The following is a 27,370-nucleotide window of genomic DNA, read 5'->3' as shown; positions in this document are numbered from 1 at the left end:
TTCAAGAAAAAGCACTAAAATATTTGGGAAAATTTAGGGGCTTTTCCAAAATATTTTTTTAAAACTGGGCATCAAAAATTCCATGTCAAATTTTTATTCAGTAAACTAGCAAATAATGCTTTAAATGTTCTTTATGGTTTTGTGACTAATTATGAGCTAGTGAAGGTAAATCATGTACTTTATAAGTAAACTATTTTCACGTTAGTCTAGTATTCAAAGCACTCTGCATGTTATTGTCAAATCAGGAACGAATCTTTTGCCCAGTCTTGTTTTTGCAAATAAATTTACATCATCAGTATTGTAATGAAATCAAAGCAAAGGTGAGGATGAAGACTTCCTTCTTCCATAACATTTTATTTTGGATAAAAAAACATGTATTCAGATGTCTTCTTAAGTACAGATTATCTTAGTGTTTGGCTCCCTGTGCTCTGTCCCTCCAGTCAGCAATAGAAATGTTGAATTCTCTGGTCAGTTCAGGACATGTGTGTAGGCTGATCTGCTAAGAATGTGGTCAACTACTGAGCTAGCAGCTGACAGCAACATCTTCTGAGAGCAGAAGGAAATATCTCCAGTGATTGTCATGCAACCACCTAAATTCAGCCCCAGCATCCTCACTAAGCCTTCTTCCCCACCTCCATGAGCACTCCAATTTGGACAGATCTGGCCACTCAAGGTGGCTTCTGGAATGGAGATGCTCTAGGATTTCCTTGCCCATGTATTGTGTCAAATGAAGGGAAAAATAACCTTCCATCACTTACAAAGGACAGATGATCAGCATTCAGATGGGTTCGCCTGCATTCTTGCTGCAAAACGGGCAGGTCCCAGCAAGAATTAAAAGGAGGTTCTACCACACACCTCCAGCCAGAGACTAACCTAGTTTTAAACACTTCAAAGCATGTGTTAGAGGGGGGTTTGTGTGGAAAGGGAAGAAGGAAAATTAAGCCAAAAACACAGGTAAGAGTTCAGAGTTTGTCTATATGGCAATTAACCCATAATAAAAATGGAGCTTGGCATTCTTTGCAAGGCACTGCCTCTGAAATGTATCATTATTTCCTTCCCAACTCTGACATGCACTTCTAGGAGACAGCAGGAATTTTTGTCAAGGCCAAGGTTACCCTCTTTTTTAACTGAAGTTGCAAGCCTTCAAAAAAACCCCAATCCAAGAGCCTGGCTGCATACCCGGACGTACCAAGCCAGTATAAAGGGGGGTTTGTACCAGCTCAGCTGATGCCAGCAAAAATCAGATCACTGCACCTTGGTCTTTATGGGTGGCAAAACCACATTACTGCAGTCAGTCCAGCACATAATTCTCAAGACAAGACTTTGATATGCAGAAACTAATTTAAAAAGCCCAAGGAGACACAGGAGAGTGATGGATTAAAGGCAGAAGATCGGGTGCTGAGCACAGACCCTGTGTTCTGTTTGACCCTCAAAGAGGGACACAGCTTACCTAGGGGTACAGGGCGAAATCATACCAAAATAGATTCCAAACCCAGGGTTTAACTAGTTTGCTATCTAGGCCAGGAAACAGTTCTGGAACACATTTAACACAGTTTAATCGCATCAAATCACAGCTGGCCCAGAACTGATTTTAACAACTGTCAACTGCTCCTTGAAACAGGCAAAGCCAAAAAGATCACGGCACACAGTTTACAAAGAGCACAGAGACAACCCAAACATCCAGAGCAGCAGCAGCAAAGCAAGGCACATTCAAATCCCATGATCTTTATTCAGATTGGGTTACAAGGAAGTGGGAACTGGGAGGAGTTAATGTTAGTGACAACTGCAAGCCAGAACTAAAGGAGAAACATGTTGCACTGCCACCGGGACACAGCTTGAGAAATCCTAAGAACTGATGGAGAAAGTTACTGCACTACTTACTGGATACCCGTGGCCTATTTGAGAAACAGCACTAGCAAAAATAACCTCTCCTCTCATCTCAGCTGAGGAGGGAGGGGACAGTCACCAATTAAAAGGGGACTGAGGTGGGAAATGAGAACTGCACATTAAGAATGGTGAAGGAAGCAAAAATAACAAATATGGGCAATAGCACATGAGATTCTTTCCAAGAAATCTTAGTACAACATTTCTCTGGGCATGGGCTCATGGGTCTGTTACTGCCCTTGAGCAGTGGAATGTCAGGGAAGAGGAAGGATTGCTGGGTGCTTGAAAACAGACTGAACACATGGATGGGGAGCAAGCCAAAAGCGTTACAAGAAATGGTCCCCACACTTCCAACATACTTGTACTTGCATATTCCTCTTTCCCATGCTCCTGGACCCCAAAGCTTTCTAGACATTAGAAATCAGCCAGAGCAGAGTGAACTGAAGCTGAACCAGGAATGCAAAGGGAAGGACTGATCCTAAGGACCTAACCCCTCAAAATCTGTGTTTAGCAGTGCTCAACTAATGGCAGAAGGCTAAAGGGAAATAAAAGAAGTTTTAAAGTTAAGGTGAGCTAAGTGGAAGGCTGAAAGCAACTTTATCACATTTTAAGACATCAATTGTACTACATATTGGCTTTCAGTCTAAAGGTATAGCAAAAATCTCTGAGATTAACAGTAAACATCAAAAATTTTCCTTTCAAATATGGATTGATAAAGCTGACCTGCAAGAAAAGCTTCCAATGAAACTCACAGGCACTGTTCCCCCACATTCTGATAGGAGGCTGCCCTGTAAACATGCTGAACTCAATGAGCGTCGGAAAAAACTGTTTTTATAAAATTACATCTCACTCTAAAGAAAATATTTGTATGGCTGTAGCCAGGAGTGTAATAAGGGTCATTGGAAGATCACAGGCACAGAAAACTGAAGAGCCTGCCAGCTTTAGAGTTTTGTGACTTTTACTTTTATTCCTCAAGATCTAACTTTTCCCCCCAAACAAAACATTTCAAGCATTTTCCATCCTAAGGACAATACTCAATATGTAAATCTCATGCTGTCACCCCATCCTGACCCCTAAAGAAAAATCAAAACTGTTTCCAGCCAAGCAATACAGCAGGCAAAACTATGAGCTACTGTCCAGTTGTATTAAGAAGCCATCATCACTCCAATTCATGTTGGACTGTCCTCACCAACCCCCTAGAGAAAGGAAACCTCACCTCCAAGCTATAGGTGCGTCACTGATGCTGTAGATCTGTCCTCAGCAAGCTCTGATTAAACTGGAGAAACTTCTCTGTTTAGACAAAACTTACTGCTGCTTTGGCAATTTCATGTTTTGTTTACAGTGGCTACCTTGCCTTTTCTTCTGGCAAAGAAACAAAGACTTATCAGAATGTGAAAAAAAAATGAAGAGTAATAATGCACTGACTTCTCATCAAGTATTAGAAGTTCCTAATGGCTTCCCTTTCACAATTAAAAAAATACTGTAATTCCAGTGATCATCAAGTATTTGTTCAAAAATTGCTTTAAAAACCACGTTTGGAGCCCCCACTGTGCTGGCTAATGTCCACTGTGTTTCTAAGGGCCTTCAGAAAGTATTCCCTCCTCCATGTTCTGTACTGTAAATGAGCACTTAGGCAAAGAGGAAGGAATAGTGTGTAAAAGCCAACTCTGCTTTTAAACAGCTCTCTATCTTTTCCTACTATTTTCTGCACACTTCTTCCCCTCAGACACTTTGCATTTCACCTCTGATTTCATGTTTTTATATTTTAAATTTTTTCACAGGAAGGACTCTCCCACTGGAACCTCACATGAGGGGTTCAGTGATTTTCTGACCCTTTGTCCATTGAATTTTTTTCAGTCTCCTCTCCACAGAGAAATCAATGTATAATCAGCAATGCCTCAGCATGTTAAAGGACAATAAAAACAAAGAATCCTGAAATCTAACCTCTACAAGTTTAGCAAAAAGTGCCATCAGCCACCTCTGTCTTTAAACCTCACTGCTGGCTGTGGTGGTGCAGCCCAGTCCCTGGGGCTGTCTCTAACCTCACCTCACTGTGCACTGAGCCATTTCAGACCACCAAGCTGACACAAAACTGTATTTTTCCTTAGGTTAGCTTTCTGCTGGTGCAGGATCAAAGACCAGAGCCAATGGAATGACACATGGAGAAGCAGGTGGGGGACAGCACACTTCAGTAAGGGGAATTTGCCAGAGAGCACCAGGCCTCACACACCAGGGCTTCATCCTGCACTGTGTCCATCCAGAATGAGCACTTGGTGAATAAGAGCAGGACACACTTAATATTATACAAGAAAAGACAGATGTGGGTCTCAGAAAGTATTCAATCATCCTGCCCTGTGTTGTTACAGGCAAGCTTGTCCTAAGCATGGTTAACCAGGAGAGGACAGAACTGAAACCTTGCTGTCAGACCCAGGAAACTTTCCAGTTCAGACAAGACTCCAGCCCAGGGTTGAAGCTCAGCTCTTCCCTTTGTCCAGGATCACAAAAGGAAATAAAAGTAAAATCCTTGACACTGCACAGCACATTTGAACAGGAAAAAGGTAATGGCCACCCAGCACTACTACCATTCAGAAGCCAAAAGCATGGCTCACCCCTGGTAACACCAAAGATTTTTATAATTTCTAGTATGCACTTCAATCTAACAGTATGTTGTTTACATGATTTTAATATGAACAGGAACACAACAGAAAATGCTTCTAAGATAGGATCTTAGTGATTATGGGAGTGTTCTTCATACCCTGAGAATGGAATAAGGCAAGTGGTATTTACCATAGCTTCCTTTGTGATCCACCACTTCTGGATCACAAAGAGAGCCAGATCAACCCTAATTATCTTCTTACTTGACAAAATACCTATACTGTCCAAAAAAACTTCCATGAGGCATATTTTGGAAATGACCTTACTTCCTTACTAAGTTAGGTCAGAAGTATATCCTTGCAGAAGTGACAGACATGAGAGACAACAGCAGCAGTACATCCAGTCTGTCTTTGCTAGAAAGAAAATTACACCTGGAAACCACCTAATGTTGAGTATGCAAGGGTTGTGTCAAAGTGGAACTCACTACTGCAGAGTCAGCTACCTACAACATCTTTAAAACAAATCTCTGAAATTGCTGCCATATCTATTGTTCTCTACAAAACATCCTCATTACAGGAAATCCACTATTAGGATACATCTGAAGATGTAATTATTAGTGTGATATTTGTTTCTCTTCTAATGAATCTCACCAAGCATAAAACCTGAGACCGTCCTACTACTCATTAAAAACATGTTATTCTGGAGACAAAAACTGGTGAATAGAGCTAGAGATGAAAACTGCACAACTGGAAATGTTATTTAGCTGTAAGTAAACATTTAAAGTTCTCCAGTTTAGCTTACACTGGTATTTAACAGCAGGACATAGATAACTTTTTCAAATAGTCTAACTTGAGGCCTAAGTCACCTTATCTGTGCATAATTTTAATGCCAACATCTGGTCCTGTACAGTCAACACTTAATTCATTCAACTTAAAAAGAAAAGTAATATCCAACTATCCAAAGAGTTTTTACTTCAGGCAGCTGTATTTCAGCAGGATTAAACTTAAAATTGGGTTGTTCCATCAGAACCACCTTCTCTTCACTGAGATATTGTTAACAGAGTAGAAAAACCTTCTGTCAAGTTCAAAGGGCAAATTGAGGTTCAAGTTTATCAATGTATTTCAGCAAATGGATAAAAGGAAGAGGAGTCCTAAAAATGGCAAACACACCAGTCAGAACTAGGCCAATGTTGTGGAGAATCTAATATGAAGGCTCAAACCAATCGTTGATTAGGTTTGCCCTTGGACATAAGTAGCAGAAACTATGGCACACTAACTATGAGGAGGCACAAAGGCAAGGAAAATACAGGCTCAAGAAAAGCATACCAAAAACTGTATTTATTACAACAGAAGTTGCTATTCTGTAATCCTGAAATATGAAAACAAACCTTCCCTAGTGTCAAAATGTATCAGTTTTCCACGGTTTTCACTATTATGTGCTATCTGCTAAAGCTGTTTTTCAGACACTGAGGATGTGAACTATATTTTCAATTTCATATATATATATATATATTTGGGGTGGTATTTTTGAAGCATTTCATCTGAAGCATTCCAAGCTGATAACCTTTATCCAAATACATAAAACAAGAGCCATGTCAAATGCACTATAAATAGCATTAATAGTAAGGAATCAATAACATCCAAACCTTTAGGTAACATCTTATTAATCCGCCCTTGGCATGCATGGGCACACTGCTGTAACAGCTCTCAAAATGCAATAGTCAAAGGTGAAGGACACAATTTGTTCAACTAGTTAATGCAACTGCTATTTAACCAACAGAGCCACTAAAATGCCACCTAATGAAATACTCCGTACCATGATAAGCAGCAGAGACAAGCACGATAAACATGAAACGTTTTTCTAAGAAAATATATTACAAGTCCTCAGGGCTGTTACCGATCTGTCATATTTTCTTCCGAAGGCATGTAAAGATCTACATTTGACAACAACCATTTTAATCTCTGGTTCTCTCCCCCCATTTCTTGTACCGCGCCCAACACAATGGTACAACTGCATCTCCCAGGTATCGCCTTGGTATTTATTTCTGCTTTCACAGTGACAAAGGTCAACTCTGATGCTCCAAAGATGCTTGCAGCAAAGCTGGGTGAGAGATATTTCTAACGACATACCCATACGCGGGTTACAGAAATCCAGCCTCCATGAGATGTTTTAATCTGACAAATTAAAATGGTTGGGAAACGCTATTTGGGTAACGGAATCGGCCGCCACATGCATTGCTGAGAGGGGAGCAATAAAAGGTCTTTAAAATAGGTCACTTTCAGCCAAATCCCACACCAGCACCGAACAAAATGGTATATACAGTGAAAACTCACCGCTTGGGGAGGAGCGAGGGGCATGGAGGAAAAAAAAAAAAAAAAAAAAAAAAAAAAAAGGGTGAAAAAAATAAAAGGGCATAAATCCGCGCGCGTCTCCGAGGGACCCCAAAGCGCCTTTGGGGGTCGGGGCTGGGCCGGTGGAGACCCCGGGGGAGCCGCAGACAAAAAGGGCCGCGGCGCTGGGCACGCCTGGCCGCGGGGCCGGCCCCGGCCCCAGCCCTGGGCCTCCGGCGGCCCCTGACAGCGGGGAACACCCCTCCGGCCGCGGCCGCCCCTCCGCGGGAAGCGCCATTTCACCGCCCGCTCCCCCGCCGGTGCTCGGCGGCGGCGGCCCCGACCCTGCGGCACTGCCGCAGAGCGCGGCGGGGGAGGCGCCGGCCCCACCGGGCCGCCCCCCACCCACCGCCTCCCGCACCCTCCCGGGGCCGCCCCGGCCGAACCCCCGCCGCGCTGCCTGCCTTACCCTCCGCCGCAGCCGGGCTGGGAGCGCCGGTCGGCCCCCCGCGGAGGAGGAGGAGGAGGAGAAGGAGGAGGAGGAGCGGGAGGAGCGGGGCAAGGGGCGGCGGCCCCGCGGGGGGAGGCGCCCCCCGGAGGGCGTCGGGCCCGGCCCCCGCGGGTGCCCGGGCGCGGCGGGCACAAAGGCGGCGGGGCACGGCACCTAAGATGGCAGGGCGGGCGCGGCGGAGCGCTCAGCCGCCGCCACCGCCGCCACTACCACCGCCGCCGCCGCTGCCTGGGCCCCGCTCGCCGAGCCGCGGCCAGGCCGCGCCGCGGAGGCACGGCGTGCGGGAGGGCGGGCGGCGCCGGCCGTGCCGCCGCGGCGGAGCGGGTCCGTGTGCCGGGCCGCGATCGCTGCCGCCGCCCCGCCGCCACCTCCCCTCAGCGCCGCCCGGGCTCCGGCTGCGCCGCCGCCGCCGCTCCGCGCTGCCCGCAGCCAGCGGCCCCCGCCCGCCCCTCTCGCGAGACTTCGCCGCCCTCTCCCTCCCCCCCCACCACCGCGGCCGGCGGGAGGGGCTGGGGGCGGCGGGGGGAGCAGGGGCGGGGCCGCGAGGGGGCGGCGGAGGGGCGGTTGTGGCGCGGGGGCGGGCGGGCTGCGTGAGGAGCGGGCGGCGGGCTCAGGGGTCCCGGGTGTGAGGGTCTCTCCGAGGAGGGGTTGTTGGTGTGAGGGTCTCTGTGGGGAGAGGGCGTTGGTCTGGTGGGCTCTTGTGAGGAGGGGGCAGCCGGCTGTGAGGGGTTGTGTGAGGAGGAACCCTTGGTGTGAGGGGCTCTTGGAGAGGGGTCGTTGCTGTGAGGAGAGAATTACCAGCTGTGAGGGGTTGTGTGAGGAGGGGTTTTGGCGTGAGGGGCGGTTTTAGGGGACAGGTGAGGGGTTGCTGAGGGATAGGAGAACAGGAGAGAGCTGGCTGGGGGGAGTTTGGGACAGAGGATTTGTGGAAACCTCATGTGGGGGCACTGAGGGGTGAGAAGGGCCTCAGGGAGAAGATGGTGGGGGGCTGCTGCTGAGGCCATTTGAGCTCAGACAGCATTTTAAGGGGCAGTAGGCCTGAGGGAGAATGAGGAAAGGTGTGGAGGGGGCAGAGAGATGAGGGGCTCAGCAAGGGGGTACATGGGGCTGGGACATGTGTGGGGAGTAGAGGTGTAGGGGAGAGGCCTGGCACAGGTGGGAGCTTTTTGGGGGCAATGTGGCAGAGGACAGTGGGTTTGGGGCAGGCTGGCTGTGGTGAGAACATGGAGCCAAGTGGAGTTGCCTTCCTGGCCAGGAGCAGCTCATCTACAAGCGGTGACAATCCCAGGAGGTGGTAGGTGGCTGCTCTAGTGCAGCTGCCCTCACCAAATGGGTGTATTTTAGCCTGCCCTTGGCCGAGCTGTATCTGGGTTGTGGCCAGAAGAGGGAAAAACAAATCTCATGGGTTGAGCACATGGTCTCCTAAACTGTACTCTTGGCTCTCAGTGGTGGGTGTTGAACTTGGTAGGTTGTTCAGCCTTTGTGTGCTTTGGTATCTCCATCTATGAAGCAGAGATAACAGTTGGCTTCATGCAGGGATTAATTATCGCGTCTTGTAGTCACGTATTTGTTTATTTGTTTTTACTGTAGATTACAGCTGGAGGAATTCTAAACAGTCCACTTCTCCTTGTCATGGTGTTTGAGCGCATTGTGCTCCTGTCTGAACAGAGGAAATCACTGAGGTCAGTCTCCCTTGTGTTTATCGTTGCTTTCTCTTTCAGAAGTATGGGGACAAGGAATCATCAAAATAACAATTTGTACTGACATCCGGATAATAAATTAATAGAAACAGTTACATAAGACACAAAGTTTGTCAAAGGTGTGTTTGTAAGGATGGCTTCCGTTTTTAACTTCAGAATTACGCTGCAGGCACAGTGTGCTCTGTTATAAAGTACCCGGAAAATACTCAATTTTGAGATGTCCCCAGTATGAAATTATACAACTCTGTAAATTCAGTATTGCTGCTACTGCTGAAATAAAATGGATGAAACAAACTTCCTTCCAATTTTCCACATAATCTAGCAGAAAGCTTTGTATCCAGCAGGTGTTGAGGTGATCCTGGATACAGTTTAGGTGAATTTTGCATTTACCTTTAGACAGGAAGAGCTACTGGAGACTTTAATCTGGGATGGGGGGACACCTGAGGAGTGTTATTGGCCCTAACCATTGTGGACCACATCTAGAGTTTTGTGAACTTGTCCCAAGTAGTCTGATACTTTGCCTTTTCAAATCCCTATAGGAAAAGTGAGACAAATGTGGATCACTTCAAACATATGTTGTTGTGGGTATTGGGAGAGGCAAACTAAAGGTTTATCTGATGATCTCAACCTTGAAGTTGGCAGCTTTGACAGGAAACTTGGTTTCATTCATCTGCCAAAGATATTTGTAGTGTATCATTTGACAAGTTAAAAGGCATTTTTGTAATGACACAAAAATAAAATCATCCGCTTTCTGAAACTACAGTTTCTGTCTTCTGAAATAATATGGGAGGCACGCTTCTGGGGAAATTAAGGGCATGTTTGAAAGGTAAACATTTGTGTTTTCAAAAGTTGGAAGAATGGTGTTTATTGTGAATCTGCTCAGCGTGGCCTATTGACACTAATTTGGTTTTGTACTTGTTTTGTTGAATTAGTGGGTATCATTTGCTTTTGGAGATGGGAGAACAAAATGGAGCAGTAAGAGAGAGTGATCCACCCATGGGGTCAAAAGGTGGAATTAAGAATCAGGTTCTTCTGAATCTTGATCTTGTACTTCTTCCTGCAGACAAATTGCCTGTAAAGCTCATGAATTATGAGAGCTAGTGAGGTCCATGGGGCTAACCCAGCAAATGCCAGCAGAGAGTCTGGGCCACAGCTCTCAGTGTTACACACGTGAAAGATAATGAGAGGTCTAGGTGAAAATCCTCAGAGTCTCTTAACAGTGGCTGTGGAAAAATGTGAATAATGCTTTGCCCGTAACTATCAAGTATTTTATTTGAAATGCTAGATCTGCATTTCATATGTATTCAGTGACTGCTTCAAAAATATGCAGTATAGTCTGTGAACAGACTGGAAAAAGTTCACTGAAATTCTGAAGGAACAGCCAGTGTGAAAATTATGTTTATTGTCGCCAGCTGAACTAAACAGCACATTTAGCTTTCCTAGTCCATTGCATTAGGCGTGTTCTTGCTGCCTTCTCAAAACACCATAGTAAGCATCTAGAAAGTTAGTTCAGCTTCATTTGCTAATTTTCTGATGCAAATTTAGTCCACTTTGAAAAGAACTAAACAGGTTTATGTATGTCTGCATCTGGGATTTGCACCAGTCTATCTGTCAGATAGCTATACCCAAAGTTAATTCTGTCTGAAGGAGGTGCCAGAACATCAATAAATAAATATTACAAATTGCCTAGCGGTTCAGCTGACAGGCAGAACTGGTTTCAACACATTGCTCCCAATGTGCTGCTGCAGAGCTGGCCCTGGAGTAGACCCATGTGACATTCCAACATGGACAGGACCTTTAAGAGCTTGCACCAGCTCTCCATGATCTTGTAGGAGAGGAAGCAGAGAACAATACTAAGTCCAACGGAAACTGTGGCAAGATTTTCTTCAAGGCACGTTGTAATTTCTCGAGCAGGGAGTTTGGCCAGGACATTGGGGTTAACACCCCTGCTCCTGTAGAGGTGTCATAGTTGTTTTTTTTTTAATGACTTGAAGTGATGAGAAGCTTGGCTTTCTGTCTCAGCAGAATGACACCAGTTCAAGCAGTGTAAACTTCTTACAGCAATATGAAGGCGCTGGTTCAGAGCTAACTCAGAGCAGTGATGGGGCCTAGTACAGTAATCATTGCTTTATAAATACTTGCAGTAGATAAGAAAGATAAGAGTGTGATTAGGGCACAGTTTCAGGTGCTGTAATTATAGCCATGCGTTCCTCAGCCTTTAGTCCAAATGTTGCTTGAATCTGGCCATTTTTAAGCAAACAATTGTAAATTTTAGAAGAACTCATAGCACTTGAAGCAGAGAAATTTGGTTATTAATTATATAGCAGCTGTGGACAGCAGTTTTCAATGCTTTTTCGTAGAAACTTGTTATCATACAAGCAGAATGTCATTTAGCCAAATCAATTCTTTCATGCCATTGAGATTTTTAGAAAGTGTTCTTTGTATGTATGATGTACTAATTTAGAAACTAACTTTCAGCTTGTTTTCTGCTTGCAGAGAAGATGAGCACTTGTGTGTTTTAGTGAGTGACTAGTTGTGCAATGCACAAATGAGGAATTGTTTTGATTTTACTAGCACATGAAACCTGCCATCATTCCTATAGTGCACTTTGGGCCATTATTATGGGTTATGAGGTTATACAGGAAAAACATGTTCTAGAGAAAGGCTGGTCACAATAAACGAGGTAGTCTTCCAGATTACAACAATCTGGTTTTGTATCAGTGATGTAAATGCTTGGGTACATCCACTGGGATGAAGATATTGTGTCAGGCAGTGTCCCTCTGACAGTTCCTGTTGTAAGGACAAAAATGAAGCAATACTGACATTATTACGTAACTGCTTTTGTATTCTATGACAACAATTATAATACTTCACTCTTCTCTTACCTTTTATTAGATGCTCCTTGCTGTGCACTTATGATTGTTCCATGAGTTGAGTGGTTTTAGCTATTAGGAAATGGGGAAATGGTGGCACAAGAAGTAGTACTTGCCAAGGTCATATGGGAAATGAGTGTCAGAGACATAAACAGAATCTCAGCCTTCTGACTCTGCCCTCTGGGAAACCAGACAAAAGTGGAAAAGTGGCTTGCAGTGTGACTCAACAGCTTTTCCTTCCCCAACCACTGCCATGCTGGGCAATTACAAATAAATGCCAGTAGGTCATTTCCACCTGAGTCAAACAAGTTTCCAAGGGACTCTAGGTAGCATGTCGTCTGCTAGTGAGGGCTCTTCCATGGGTCTTTGCAATAAATTTCCTTTGAAATCTTCTCAGAATTTTGGAACTAACTGTTTTTTAGGCCATGACAAGGAGAGTCTGTTCAGGTATCTCAGATTTTTTCCCAACAGCAGGGCTGAAGGGGGTTTTACTCTGGCATTGGTTCAGAATACCTGCAATGGGTACAAGGACCAGTTATTATGGAGTCCTTGATCTTGAAGAGGAACTGATGGAAAGAAGCAGCACAGGAAAGGCCTTGGCTCTGGTCCTTGGATGGATGGGTAAGAAGAGGCCTTTGGCAGAGAAGGGAGAAAGGTGACTAATAATGTGAAACTGGGAGGAAACTCATTTCAGTTATGCAATCTGCTGGCTTGCTTTCTCTGAGGGAAGACACCTTTTGTTAGTTGTTCCGCTGGCACTTGCTTCTCATACTGTCTTCTGAATAGAAATCTAAACCAATTATTTCTCTGCTTGACTTAGGAAGCTTAATTTAGCTTCACAGCAATGAAAATACAACAGCATTTAATTTCTTTGTTCTCCATCTGCAGGATTTCTTTTAGATTTATTTTGTCTCTTCCCTTTATTATTGATTCTTTTTCCTGGCTGTCCAGTAGTTTAGCCAAGATGAAGACACTTTTTTCTGCTATAATGCACTTATTCCCTATGTCTCACTTGTTCCATGGTTTTCTGTGTCCTTTTTGCCACATTTCCAAAGCTTCCATGGAGAATTTTGCCGTGGTGGTTCAAGAAGTTGCTGTTGTCTGATCTAATCCCTCTCCACAGGTTTTCCCTCATAGCTGAGTCAGCAGAAGAGAGTGTTCTGTGCCTGACCCTGCTGGGTTAGTGCTGGCTGTCTCAGCTCAGACCCCAGCCTGACAGTGCTGTGACTACCCTGGCCTTTGTCCTGGACTGGCTGGTGTAGGGATGTGTATTTACAGGGAGGTAGCCTCTGGAAGAGTTTGCTGGAGAGGATGACTGGAACTTCTGGACAAGAGTTGGTGGAACTCCTCTGAGAACTCCTAGATTCCATATTAGCATGGTGGCTTGTCCGGTGATCCTCCATGAACTGCTCTATTGTTGACCCTATCTGGATCTTGATCTCTTGTTTTACAGATTTTATAGGTAAAACAACATTTTACATTGTTGTAATCTTGCTTCCAGGCACTGATTCTTATAATCTGTAAAACAGATGTGAAACTGTGGCCTTGCTCTTCAGCAATTCTGCAGTCACCTATCTCTGAGACATTGTATTTCACCCTTGAATAAGATTCTAGACCAAAAAAAGAGTTAGACTGCAAACAGATTAACAAATGTGTTGCTAGTATCTCTGGCTACTGCAGCATGAGTCACCCATCAGTGCTTGTCAGAGTCTGGCGTGACCTCATTGAAAGCTTCAACATCTCTTATGTGAAGGCAGGTTGTAATCCAGTGTGGGAATCCTAAATAGGTGGGGAATGAAGTTCTGAGATTGTGATAATGCATACATCATAAACATCTCCCTGGAAATCAATTATGCCCTCACCAGGAATATTCTTACAGATTTCTGAGGATCTCTTGGTGCTAAGCCTGCCTTTCCCTGCTTTCATTAAAAAAAACCCACCTGTATTATTCAAGACAGCAACAGAAGTCAATGCTGGTAGGAAAATTTAAGAGTAAATGGGACATGTCAGGGAGGAGGTGCTCTGTTATTTGCAAGGACAAGAAAGAGCTGATGGTTCCTTTTTATTTATCACAGCATCTACAGACTTTTCTTTATTTTTTTTCTTATATCAGTAATGGGGCTTCTGCTACAGACATCTGCTGCTACTCAAACCGAAAGTGAAATCCCTGACTGTTCATTTGGTTGCTGTCCTAAGGACACGTGAATGTCTACTCCTGTTTTGCTGTAGGTAATTTCTGTATGTGGCAAAGTTGTCTGTGCCAGCCTGGAAGCTTTGTCCGTAAGCAGCAACAGTTACTGTCTCTTGGTTTCTCAAAGCTGCGGCTCCTCACTGGTTCCACAGAGCTGCTTTGTCACAGTGTGTCAGTAACTTTGTAGAAGTCACTGCATCCTCTGCTGTGCTTGTGATCAACTCTGGCATCTGTCTGAATGTATGTCCCTCCTGCACTGACTCTTACCTGGTGAGTTTGTTCTCTTACCCTTTGCCTTAGGTAGATGGTAGTATGACTTCTGTATTTCTTAATAGTTTTTTATCTTGAGTCTGGGAACATGGATTGTTATTATTTTGGGATAGGGGAAGAGGGCAAAAATCCTGAGTAGATACATTTTCCATTCTGGTCCTTCTTTAAGGAAGGTGTAGCAGGTCACAGAATCAATGCATGCATATCATTTGTAAGGAAAAAATAGGTGATCTTAGGCCTTTTTATCCATGATTCTTTAGCACAGAGATCAGACAGGTGCTATATCTCCTTAGCTGTTTTGTGCATCCATGGGGAAATAAGTTGATGGGTCTGCCCAGTTTCTAGTACTAAGCACTGTGCACACAAAATAGATCTAGTTCTAAAAAATAATGTCTGATGTTCTTTGTGCAGAGACCAAGGCCTGGATGATGTTTGCAGACTAGGCATACCTGTGCTGGATGATCTGATGGATTCACATTGTGATGTACTAGGGCATAAGAGATGGAATCCCCATAAGTGTTGTCCATGCTACATTCAGCTGTGGGGATGTTGCCTTAAATGATTGATCTAATATTTGAAGTCCTATTGCTTGATTTACATCTTGATTTTTAGTATCTTGGCAGACCTTTCTCTCACACAGTAAAGCATACCTGGGGTTCTAGTAGAATTCTGCTCTTAGGTCAAGCTCAAACCTCATTGCTCCTCCCTGCCTTCAGCTGGAAATGGACAGACACCATTTGTGACTGAATATCCTGAGTCACCGATTCCCAGCTGGCATGTGCACTGCAGTTCCGTCTCTTCCTTTCCGACTGCACTCCCTAGAGGAGATTGGGAACAACTGCAGTCGTCAGCTCCAGCGTGGTCTGTGTGCTCTTGCCGCGATCCACACAATTGGTGGACAACCCCTGTCTACGTCTATGGGGTGAGCTGCATGTGATTTGTTACTGTATGCCTGGTGTTTCCACACCGGAAAATAGAACAGGTGTAGGAATATTTGAAAAAAAAAAAAAAAAGAAAATCAGTTTCTTGATATTTACTAGGAAAATAGATACATTGTGGAGATGGTGATAGGATATCTGCATTAAATAATCAGTTGAGACAAGTGATGATGCCAGTAATGCTCTCACAATAAGATTGTGTGATAATGGATGAAAACTAAGAATCTAGAGAGATGATGAAAGGTGAAGTAGTTAACTCCCTACACTAGCAAATTCTGCTACCAGAAGCTGATAGATTATCTGTTGTGTCAGACTCTCTTGTGCTGTGTTTATTATCCTGCTTGTGCAGTGTCCCAAAGAAAGGCTGCTTAAGCTCATCAGGGGAATTATGCAACATGTTGCTATGTTATTTCATCTGACCAAAACATTTTCACTGTGTAATGCTTGCTGCTAGTCTTGTGCATAGCTCTGGGGGAAGCTGAAACACAAAACACTTCATTGAGCTTTTTGATCCAACAGGTCTTGACATATTGCTGCTGGACGCATCTCTGTGTCTGATGTGAACTGTAACAGTTCCATTCTGTCCTGCTAAAATAACAGCATATTAAACAATACTATTCTGTCCATGTCATTTCCACCTATTGACTAAAAAGTTAAATTCTTATTAAGCTAGTTTTAATTTACATGTCATAAGATATTAGTTAATGGTCAGCTGATTTTGCTGGCATGAGGATTGCAAAGTGTATAACACAGATTCGTGCTTGTGTGGGACCAAATGAGTTAAACCAGCTCCTTCTGCTGAAATACCCAGTGAAACACAGTGATGGTCTGTGTATCAAATCTGTTTGCAGCAGGTCACCAGTGTTTGCCTGGGATAGTTCATCCTGTTAGCAGCACTGATCCGGCTGCAGAGGAGATACGTGGCTTGTGCTGACTCATGAAAGCAGGTGCAAGTTGCATCACTGAAGTAAGGAGTGGCTCACCTTAGGAGCAGGATGTAGGTTTTAATGTAAGAACTGTTAACAAATTACCTTTTAGAAAAAAGTTGGGGGAAAAAATACAGGAGAGGTACTTTGAAATTTGACTTGATAAATTCAGATTCTTCTTGCTGCATCAGGGGCTTGTTCCAAATGGGGAAGGTGTGGAATTGTTAACACCACTGAGGTGTCTTGGGAAAACGTGCACTGTAGCTGCAGACAGCAGTAGTCCTAAGGCACATTTTCTGGGAGGGTTGGATGACAGCTGTTCATAAACTGTCATATAGTTACTCTCTTGTTCCTTCTTTATAGATCTGACTCATCTCTCCCTGTCCTAAACACACCAGTTTGTTTGGGTTTTTTTTCTCTCCTCTCATATCTCATATCCTTCAAGATTCCTTTTGTATCTCTGGGCTTAATTCTATTAAATCCAGTTCCTTTAACTTTTACTTTGCCTGTGCTTTGCACTTGCTACAGAGCCCCAGCAAACTTGGCAGCCAACCCTTGGGCACTCCAGAGAAAACAACTGTCTAGACCAGGCACCTTCTGCCCGATGCCCTGGACGTACCCCAGAGCTCCCAGGAATTACTCTGTATTCAGAACAACATGCTGCTATGCAAATGATTCCTTTCTGTTCTTCCTCTTACCTACACAGAGTTACATGCCCCGACTTCTCTGCAGGCACTAGTCTGTTTATTGATCTTTTACAGAGGTCTGATTCAAAGGAAGATTGATAAAATCTTGTCCGGTGTTTTTGTGAACTTATAATTGCACCTGCCTCCTCCTAGGGAATGAGGCAAATGGGACTGGGGGAGCCCACAGAATAAATAGTGAATAAATAGTATCTTCTGCAGAGCAGATAGTGCAAGCTGGAGGCCATCACTGCAAAGGCCTTGCAGAGCCTCTGGTATCCAGCAGAATTCAGGAAGGTGTGTTACTCTTTTCTAAAAGGAAGGGAAATCTAATCTTGGTCTAAAGACTCCTATGGCATGGGAAGGGCACAGAAGCTTTAATGCAAAGTTGCAAGCTGTGCCCGTTCCCAGTTAAAGCCCCTGTTGCCCTAGGCAGTCATTGAGCCTGTCAGCATCCTGCAGCTTTCATACAGAGATGTGACCAAAATAGCTCCACAACTTTACAATGTGGCTAAAAATAGCTTGCAGGTCAGCTTTTTTCTCAAAGGTGGTGGTGACATCAGGGGGAGAACACTCTTGCTCCTGTTCAGTGCAGGTAGAACTGGATAAACAAAGTGGGGACAGCAGCAGTTTAGCTGAAAAGCCTTGAAGAAAGAGAGGTGATAAGGGATGGGGAGGGACTAGGGAGAGATGGGCTAAAGTGTCAAAGGCGTGGGTGGACCCACTGCTGCTGGCCAAGTTGGTGTGATCATACCCAGACAACTTCTCCCTGGGGTTTTGTTTCCATGATGTTTGAGAGTTATCAGTCTGTTCCTGTCTCCTTGTGGCCCATGTCAGGATGTGTCACTGGATGGGCTGGCCAGCCAATGCAGCATTTCTTGCTCCTCATTTCCAGACAGTGAAAACAACCCATGACATCACCTCTGGCCAGCGGCAGATCAGAGGCTAGGCCATGGCAATGTCAAGTGTGTTTTGCTGTGGCCATTCAACCAGAGAGCTGATCTTTTACAGTGCAATTTGCATGTGGAGAAATCTGGATGGCCCTTAGTTCTAGGGGGATTTCAGTATTTGTTCTTGGGCCAAAAATAAGCTGTTTTTATGGGATCGAACTGTCTGTTTTTGTAAAGCATTACATTTTACCAAAGGAGCAAAGCTGCACACCATGATCCTCAGAGTTTTAGTCTCTGTTGTGTATACTAAGTCTGGCCATGGAGATGAGTCTCAGCCAAGTCTGGAAGTTAAGTGCCTGATTTGGAACGTTATGGGAATCTAATGTAGGTTATGTGAGGTTTGCCATGCCTGCAGCTCCTGTGCTGCTGAGGTAAGTGTACTGCAGCAGGCTGTGCTAGTGAGAATTTCCTTTGTGCTGCAGGTTTCATGCCTGGTGCTTTCATAGTGCTGAAAGAGGGGAAGGAGACAACAAAAAATGTGAAAAATCGAGGCCAGGTCATTACTGTCAGATGAGGACAGTCCTGTAGCCAGTCAGATGTGATAGAATGCACTTGCTGATGCTGCTACCAGGAAGCTTGAGAGAAATGTGACTGACTGAGAGCAGTGCGCATGTGCCTTTGGAGGAAGGAGGCTATGTGTGTGCTCTTGCAATGCTTTTCTCTGCCCAGCAACATCATTGCTTCTTTTCCTGGTGTTCTGCTTAAGCAGCTGTTCTGCATTTATGATCCAATCTATTCTTCATGCAGGGCCATCTTCACACTGAGCCACCTTCACTGTCACTATCAGAAGGACTGCTAAGACCTCAGGTTTGCTTTGAGTAAGCACTATAAATAGGGCAAAAGTACTGTAGTTATTGTTCTCTTAAAGTAGTGTGTCTTGTAGGACCAGCCTCTGTCCCCACCTATTTAAAATGGCTCCTGTTGCCTCACAAGGGGGAGACTTCAGCCAAATACATCTCATATTGACAAGTATAGAGAGAATTATGCGCATGATCAGCTTGCTGAGAATTTCATTTGATGTGCAGCTGGAAGTCATCTGCCAATAGAAAAGGGAGCTCTGCATCCCTACTTGTGTGCTTCTAGTGCATTTAGATGCTACAGGCCACATTAATTGCAGACTGCAGTTAGAACAGGTTAGAGGTGAAATCAACTCAATACCATCATCATGACCAGTTAGTACAGTCATTTCTGAGCACTGCAATTTCTCACCACAGCCTGCTCCTTCCCTTCAGTGAGAGCTGTTCCTTGGTCTGCCCTGCCCAGCTTGTAAATGTAGCTCATCAGTCTCTGCTTCTTTGCAAATGAGCTTAGTAGGTAATGGGAGGAGGAGGAGGCAGCAGCACTGCAACCTGCCCATCCCAAGCCGCTCATAAAGGCTCCATGCTCCTTAGGCTTTCTGAAGTTATTTGTCCCATGAATTGTGTGGGTATAAAACTTTGTTGTTTCCTTAAATGCTCTGCCTTTTGCAACAGGCCACTTCCCAGTGAGGAAAACAGGCTGTTGATGTGGTAGGCACTCAGCTTGGCGTTTGGATAAGATCCAGAGGCGATTAGTTTGGGCGCAGCAGTGTGCTAACACAGGCAGAATGCACCCAGACTGGCTTCTGTTGAGATAGCCTCACTCTCCTCACTCTCCCCACCTCTGTCCACGGCCCCTGGCTCACTGTGAGCACCGGTCCCTGTCCCTCTCCCCGCCTGCGCTGGCACGCCCACAGGGAAACAGAATTTGCACCCCATGCTGCTTGCCCGTGTCCTGATCGGTACCAACCCTCCCAAAGCAAACAGTGATTTGCCTGTCTGCTCTGACTCAGCTGTGCTGAAGGCAGGAATCAGTAATAAATCCGGTTCAGTAAAGTCCATAGGTAAGGAACAGCCTTCTGTAGCAGATACTGAGGCATTTTAAAGGAACTTGATTCTGTCCCAGGAAGTGCACTGAAGTGAGCAATGCTGCATTGGGCAAGAAAACCTACCCAGAAGCCATTAATCTCTCAACATCTGTAGCCCTGTGGTTGTAAGCACTGGGGGTTGTCTTCCCCTGCCTGCAATTACTAGCTAGCAACTGGGAATTCAAAGGAATCTGGGCTATCTTTAGGAAGCAAGTACCTACTCTTTGCCTCCTCTCAGGAAGCAAGGTCCTTCATTACAGCCTGTCATGGCAAGGGGCTTGTAGATAAGGAGGAAGGGCAGGAAACCTGCTGGGCTTTGCTTCTTTAGCAGCTCTAAATATTTTCCATAGTCTTAGCACTGTGAGTCAGCATTTCTACAGCCTTGACTTGTTTACAGCAGCAATCAGTGAGATGGTATAAGGTAGGTGGGGTGTGGAGGTATGTTTGTGTCTAAAATGAGAAACCCTTTGCCCAGGCGCAAGTGGAGAAGTTACCAACACTATTTTCCATTTGTGACTAACAGGAAGCAAAGGATTGGATACCCTAAACAGTAACTGCAGTGGAGCCATTTCCAGGGTAAGGAGTTTCCTAGTGTGAGTAAGGGAATTGAACTTCAAAAAGCTGTAAACCTCGTGTTTCATAGTTCACTTGATATATATATCTACATTAAAAAAAAAAAAGCCTGCAAATACTTAGGATTATCAGTATAGTGGGATAAAGGTAACACTTCCCATCTGAAGTGGTATGGATTCATTTTGCATTGGCCTGGCCAGGCAGGCTGTTAGACCCCCTGCAGAAAGACCCCCAAAAGTGTACAGGTAACAAATCAATCACTGAAGTTTTCATTTAGAGCCCATACCTACACTGGAATAAGGAACATCAGCCATGGAATATCTGTCACCACATGCAAGCTTTTTCCCTGTGCCTGCCTGGTCAGCCTAGCTGGATCTCATGGTAAAGGGAGGTGACATCAAAACCAAGATATTTTGGATCTGCGACCTCAGTTCTGCAAAGGTGTTTATTTTGAAAATTCTAGTTTCCATAGCGATGTAGTGCTGTTCTCTCTCATCTTTCTCCCATTAACCCAATCTTAGCAGCCATTAGATAAATTATCAGTGAGGCAAACCTTAGCATTTTTTATTCTTAAGTGATTTTATATGTGTTGGTTCCTTAGTGAATCAGAGGCATTTAGTCAAGGATTGACTCACATCCTTTCCTGGGGCTGCCATGAGGTCTATTGCAGTGAAAAGATGATAATGAAGAGTGAATATTATTTATTGGACTTGATGAATGAATTAGTAGTGGGGGTGGGGGTGTGTCTTATGTCTGGAATTCTGGTTCAGTTATGTCTTTAGGTTTTACTTAGGTTCCACTATTAGGACATCATATTTTTGTTTCATACATGTAGTAAATAAACCCTTTTGTAAGGGTTGCTGTGTACTGCTGTTCCACTGCTTTTCTCCACCCCAGAGGTGACTTTTGGACACAGTTCCCCTTCCCATTGTTAACAGAGCCAGTGCTCATGGCTCATTCCTTCATTCTTCTTTTCAATACCTACAAAAATGCAGTTAAGAAAATAAGGCAATATCTTTTTTATTGGTGTGTTTTGTTTGTTTGGTGGTTGTTGTTGTTTTATTTTGTTTCCTGGTGAATCTGGCCTTTCCTTGTCAAGGAACTATAGTTTTGCCAGAACATTAATGCAGGTTGGAATGTAAAAATCCCAGACTTAACCCTACAACAGTAATGGCATGCAAAAAACCAAGATGTGGAGATGATTTATTCTGATGGTGTAGCTTGCCTTTTAAGGAGATGATTTAGTGAGTTCTTTTGCCTATATGAACTGTATCTCCACCTGGGGAGCTATGCCAGAATAGCTGTTCCATAAACCCTTTGCTGTGAACAACAGCCTTTGTCCTGGAATTCAGTCCTCATGAGTAGGTAAGCAGTGAAGTACAGAAACTGTGTGGGAGAATGAGAGTGGCACTGTGGACCAGATTCCAAGATAAGGAAGTAGGGCTAAATACAGGCAAGGGTTACCCTTTGACTCCTGCAGTGTCCTCACTTAGTAACAAAAATGCCTGAATTGTATAAAATAGAACACAGATCCAGTAAGCTGAGGATGCAGGAACTCCTCTGTGGAGTCTGGATGTTAACAGGCATCTGCTGCACAGTGCCCATTGCTTGCCCTCCCTGTCAGTCTGTTTTCCTCCCCACCTAGAGCCATTAGCTGTGTCATTTGTATTCAGTCCATGAGTTCTTCAGAGGAGATGGGTTTTCAGAAGTCAGTTCTTCACCCTGCTTCTATTTGGGCTCCCCAGGCCCTGGATATCTGGCAGAAATAGCCTGTTAAATCCCAAGAGGTATAAGCTCACTTGTGCTCCAAAGAATAGTAATCCTAACAAAATCTCTATTTTAGATGTCAAATATTTACTTTTAGCTGAATTATGCCCATTCATTGAGAAAACTAATAATACTTTGCTCTTCACAATGTAGCTTATCAGTGAATCCTGATATATATTTTATGCAAAACATTAAAAGGTGGTTGCTTATCTCTTCATTTACCTTTTTTCCCCCTTCATGTTCCTGCATTCCTATGTTTTGAGATAAGGTGAACAAAAGTTCTCCAGCTGCTATCTCTAAGCTATGGATTCTGCAATACCTTCACTGTGTTCTTTCTGATTCACTCCGTCCAAGGTGAATGGTCCCAGTCTTTTTAAATTTCCTTCAGACAAGGGCTCTTCCCAATCCCTGATCTTGTAGTCAACCATCATTGCCCTGTGTCACATAAAGAAGCAGCAGTCACAGTAATAACTCAAACAATAACCCCTCCAGATCTGGTGTTCTGTCAGTCCTGGGCATTGTTAAGATGGAGATCCTGAGTGCAAACACAAGCAGAGGAGTGCCCATGTACCACATGCAGACATACCCAACCCGCATTTAAAAATTAATAATTTTTTTTTAAATTTCCTGTTTCAAAATACCTGCTTGGTATCCAAGTGAAATGAGAATGAAATGTGACTAGCAGCCTTGTGACTGTTGTGTTGTATAACAAGATAAAAAGTGCTTGGGATTTGTGGATTGAGCTTTTTTTCATTTGTCTTCCAGAGGCCAAAGTCCACTGCAAGCAGTGACTGATACAATTCCCTGTGTAAGTCAGGCTGGACTGCCTGTGCCTCAGGTTCTAACAGCAGGGGAGTTTGTGCAAGAGCACCTTGGTAGGTGTTTGTCTGGATTTCTCTGTGGTCCCTGTGATGATCCTAGGAAGCAGGAGGAGATCCAGAATTGTCTGAAAGCCAGGATTCTTTGAAATCCCAGAGAAGTAATGATAAGCAATGTGGCTGAACCTGCTAGCCTGCTTCCCATTCTGCTTCTTGTATGTGTGCAAGAAGCTGCCTCCAGTTTATACAATTGCACTCTAGTAAACAATTTTGCATGCAGCTATGGGCAGCAGATGTTACTCATGCCTGTGTGAACACTTCAGTGTTTTTACAACAGGGATGATCCTCAGATTGAGTCCTGTTAAACAATGGATGTACCCACCAGAAGTCCCACTGGTCACAGCCATTCTGTTACAGCTTGCTCAGAACACTTTGAAGGATGGTCACACCATCCTTCTTTGGCCACTCAAGGGGATTGACTCACAAATATGAGCAAAATAAAATTAGATGGCTTAAGTGGCTGCAACCCCAGCTGTGTCCCCACTGCCCAATTCCCAGAAGGTCATCCCTGCAGCCAGGCTGGCTGTGGATGGCAACTCCAGAGCTGCTGTAGTGACAGCCCATTCTTCAGGGTGTTAATATTTGTCTGGCTCCTCTGTGAAACAGTGTAGGAAGCTTAACCAGAATAAAAATGTGCACTTTTCCATCTGAAGAATTATTTTTTAGTTTAATTTCTCAAATGGGCTCTGAGAAGCAGTAGTGTTGCTGTGAGGGCAGGGCAGAGAGAGATGACCTTCCCTTTTGGGAGCAGCCATTACGTCAGTTTTGCTGCCTCACAAAACTATACCCTATGGTTATTTTTGGTGCTAGACTGCCTTAATTTTCTGGAGAGTGAATGAAGGATTAGCATAGTGTGCTTATGACATTTGGAAACTAAGCTTTCAGAAAAAAAAAATCGTAATTCATGTGCTGAAATGGAAATGCTTAAATTGCTAGGGATGGGAAAGATGAGTCAAATATGAATTTTTTAAAATTTTTACAATTCAGCTAGGGGGTTAAATCCTTTTTTAATTTTTTGCGTTTTGCTGCTTTTTAAGACCTCTAACCCAATGCCTACTATCCAGCTGCCTCTAGAGACAGAAGTCTTTAAAGAGACCAGCTTTGTACCTATAAATAATGTACACAGCAGAGTACAAAAATGGAGTCAAGGAGAAGCTCCTCCTTACCTGAATGTAACTGCAGCAGCTCTGTGAGAATAGCTGTGGTCAGGCTGTGAGCAGCACTCGTACCCTGTCATCCATCTTGGCTAAACTGCTGCTGAGAACTAATTCTGAGATTCCAACACTTGAATATCAACTGGTAAATCCCAACTGCCTTGTACTGAAACACATGAGATGCCAGCAGCCAAACGTGGCAAGGTTTTGAACAGTGTGGTTATAATCCTACTTGGAACTAAAGGTCTGCTGGAGTGCTTTGTTAAATTGGATGTGCTAGAATATGGAGAATTTTTCAAGTCTGTGAGAAATTCAAGTCTGTAAATGAAAACACTGTGGCAAAAAAATGTAAATAAATGCCACACATATTTTGTGTAAGAGGCCTTCCCAATATCTATAAATATGGTAATCTTGGGGTTTCCCAGTTTTGAGTTTTAAACAGGAGACAGACACATTAAATATTACAAAGCAAGCATTTTATTTTTTTCATGGATTAATTTTATAATTTCACTTTTAACTTACCTGAAAACAATTAATGGGAACTAAATGTAGTGTATTAAAGAGGATTGCCTTTGAAAGGAAATAATTTGTTCTTGAAAAAATAACTTCAATAGCTTCTCCGTTTAACTGTATTTTAATATGAATACAAAACTCATCCCGGGTCAGACTCTCCAGGAAAACTTTCTCATGATTCCTGTAGCAGTTGATTCATTCCATGCTGCCTTAATTTTGCAGCTTTAAATGGCAGGTTCTCTGCAAAGCCATCCACTTCAAAGCTTCATAAAACAGAGCTTTGAATAAATTACTGAGTTAGAAATTATACTGGCTGTGCCCAGCTTTGTGCCTGGATGTGGGAATACTTGGCACTGGGTGTGGAATTCCAAGGAAAATTGCCTCTTTGCAGGCTTGCCAAAGAGCACTAAGGAGGAAAACTGCTGCAGATGAGCAGACATGGAAATCTCCAGCTTCCCTTTCCAGAGAACACATCCTGAAGAACTGTTGAATATTAATACACATTATAACTGGTGCAACACTGGGCAAACAGTGGGATTAACAGGAACTGCTGCTTCTGGAGGGGACGTGTCCCAGCGTGGCCACAGGGCAGCACTGCCTTCTGGAACCACTCTTACCTTTAAAATGCATCCCTGAGATGCAACTGGAATCAGTGGGAAGTGGGAAGGCCCACCATGTATGGACACACCATGTTGGGGTGTGGGATGCCCGTGCTTCATGATGCCCAGGCTGTATTATTTTGGATCTTTTTTCTCTTTTTTGCAAGCTTTAGATAATCTAATACTGATAACAAGACACTTCTAAGCAGTGACATAGCTGCTTTGTCTTTCACAAAGAGACAGCCCACCTTCCTCTGTATTCAGATTTCTGGTATGTGCGTGGAGACGATTTGTCTATAATTGTTTGCTTTCTTCAGAGTCTTTTGAAGTTTAAATCTTCAAGCCAACTCCCTATATTAAAAATAAATTCTTCCAAGCCACCAATAAAATGTCAGCTGTGATTAAAGCCCGACTCCTCATTTTAAGACTTGTCTCCTAAGCACTGTGAGGTCACTCAATGAGTCAGCGTTTGAAAGGACCAGGACCGTTATTGTTTGGGTAAAGCCCAAAGTTCATCATTGCTTGCTTAAATGGTTTCATCACGTTTTAAATGGATTTGCATTGTGCTGAAAGAAATGTAAACTGCAGGAATGATTTGGCAGAGAACTTGTGATATTTCAGGCACCTCAAATCTTGAAAAAACCCTCTGTATTAATGTCGAAGTTGGTATTTCTGGTAAGGAAAAGCTTTACCTCCTGTGTAGTAAAGAGGAGGGTGAAGTGGGAAGCTCTGTCTGAAGCATAAACTTTCAACTGTGTTCTCTTAAAATAAAGCTTGGGAACTGTAAAATCTCCAGACAAGGGCTCTTGTACAGTGCCAATGTCTGATAGGGTTTTTCTAGACACATGAACTTCATTAATTGTGTTCATTAAAATAGTGAAGAAATAGAACAGAGGATTAAGCTGCAAGAAAAGCCTTGAGAAGTCCATACTATTTTCAGGAGTATCTGTGGAGCCCATTTATATTACACACATTAATTGTTACAGTCTTTAATTACATGAACACATTTTATTTTGTCACTTTTGCTCCTTGTTTGCTGCAGTGAACACTGTTGAGACTATTTGGAGGCAATTAATCACACCAGAGCAGCAAATAACTTGGAGCAGGACTCTGCCTCTGTCTCCAGCCTGTGTCAGTCGCGGGTCTGCCCTTTTCCTACATTGCTAATTAACTCCTGCCTCCATTCCTCATTGATCCATACAACCAAAACCCCCATGTCTCAGTGCTCTCTGGAGAACTGGGCCTTAGTTTTGAGGAGGAATCCCAAAACAGCAGTTGAATGTCTTGCCCTCCTGCAGTGGAGGCTGGCTGGAGCGGAAGCGGGAGTTCAGGTCATTTAGCTGCCACCACCCCCCTCGGAATGCTCAAGTAGGGGTAATCAGAGATTGAAGTGGTATGAAATCTGTTACAAATTCTGTCAAGTTTCAAGAGTTCTCCTCCTGACACTCTCGGGCTTTCCCATCAACCGTTGATTTTTGTTAAGCATAAGTTAAATCTCCGGTGCTTCTCTCGGAGGTGGACAGGCGCATTTGTCGAGTCCACCTTTCCCGGGCCGGCTGGGTCCGCCCGGGCGGCTGCGGGTGGAGCCCTGGAGCCGGCTGAACTCCGGCTGCCGCGGGAGCGCTGCAGCTCGGCCCGGCAGCGATCCGGGGCGCTGCTGCTGCTCACCGTGTTCACATCCCTGCCCAGATCCCCTCCGCTGGGGCTGTTCCAACCCTCCCGCCTGCCCCGGGGCGCGGTTCACCCGCTTCATGACGGCAGAACGCGGCTTTGCGGCATCCCGGGCAGCCCTCCTCCCGGTGACCCTGCGGTGAAACCCCCCCGGGGCCGCACGCCGCTCCCCGCCGGTTATGGAACGCTCCAACGGCGAGGGCCGGGGACGGAGGCGGCTCGGCCGTGGCCGCTCATTCTGGCTCTGCCGCGCTAGCACGGGGAGGGGGCGAAGCGCGCCCGTCCCCGGCAGCCTCACCTGCCGCCGGCCCGGGGAGGGGGCGGCCGGGCGGGTCCGCGCTGGCCGGGCCGGCTCTCCCCGGGCCGCGGTGCGGCGGGGCGGGGCGGGGGGCGGGCGCGGCGGCGCCGCTCGCTGATTGCAGGGCGGGCGCTGCCAGTCCGCCGCCTCCCCCGCGCCAGCCGCGTCCCCGCGCCGGAGC

The 27,370-nt window shown here is 44.8% G+C and overlaps 1 protein-coding gene across 1 annotated transcript in view; it reads right to left on the bottom strand.

The window, feature by feature from the left end:
* The window catches only part of TAOK1 (TAO kinase 1), a 67,867-nt gene extending 60,409 nt beyond the window's left edge, over positions 1–7,458 (bottom strand). The window contains exon 1 of the mRNA XM_030962950.1: positions 7,279–7,458. The gene's annotated coding sequence lies outside the window, so the exon portion shown is untranslated. The remainder of the gene's footprint in view (positions 1–7,278) is intronic.
* Between the last annotated feature and the right edge of the window lie 19,912 nt (positions 7,459–27,370).

Source organism: Camarhynchus parvulus, chromosome 19, assembly GCF_901933205.1.
Source record: "Camarhynchus parvulus chromosome 19, STF_HiC, whole genome shotgun sequence".
Taxonomy (NCBI): Eukaryota; Metazoa; Chordata; class Aves; order Passeriformes; family Thraupidae; genus Camarhynchus; species Camarhynchus parvulus.
Note: the sequence above shows the minus strand (reverse complement) of the source record. Positions and strands in the feature narration are given on the sequence as shown.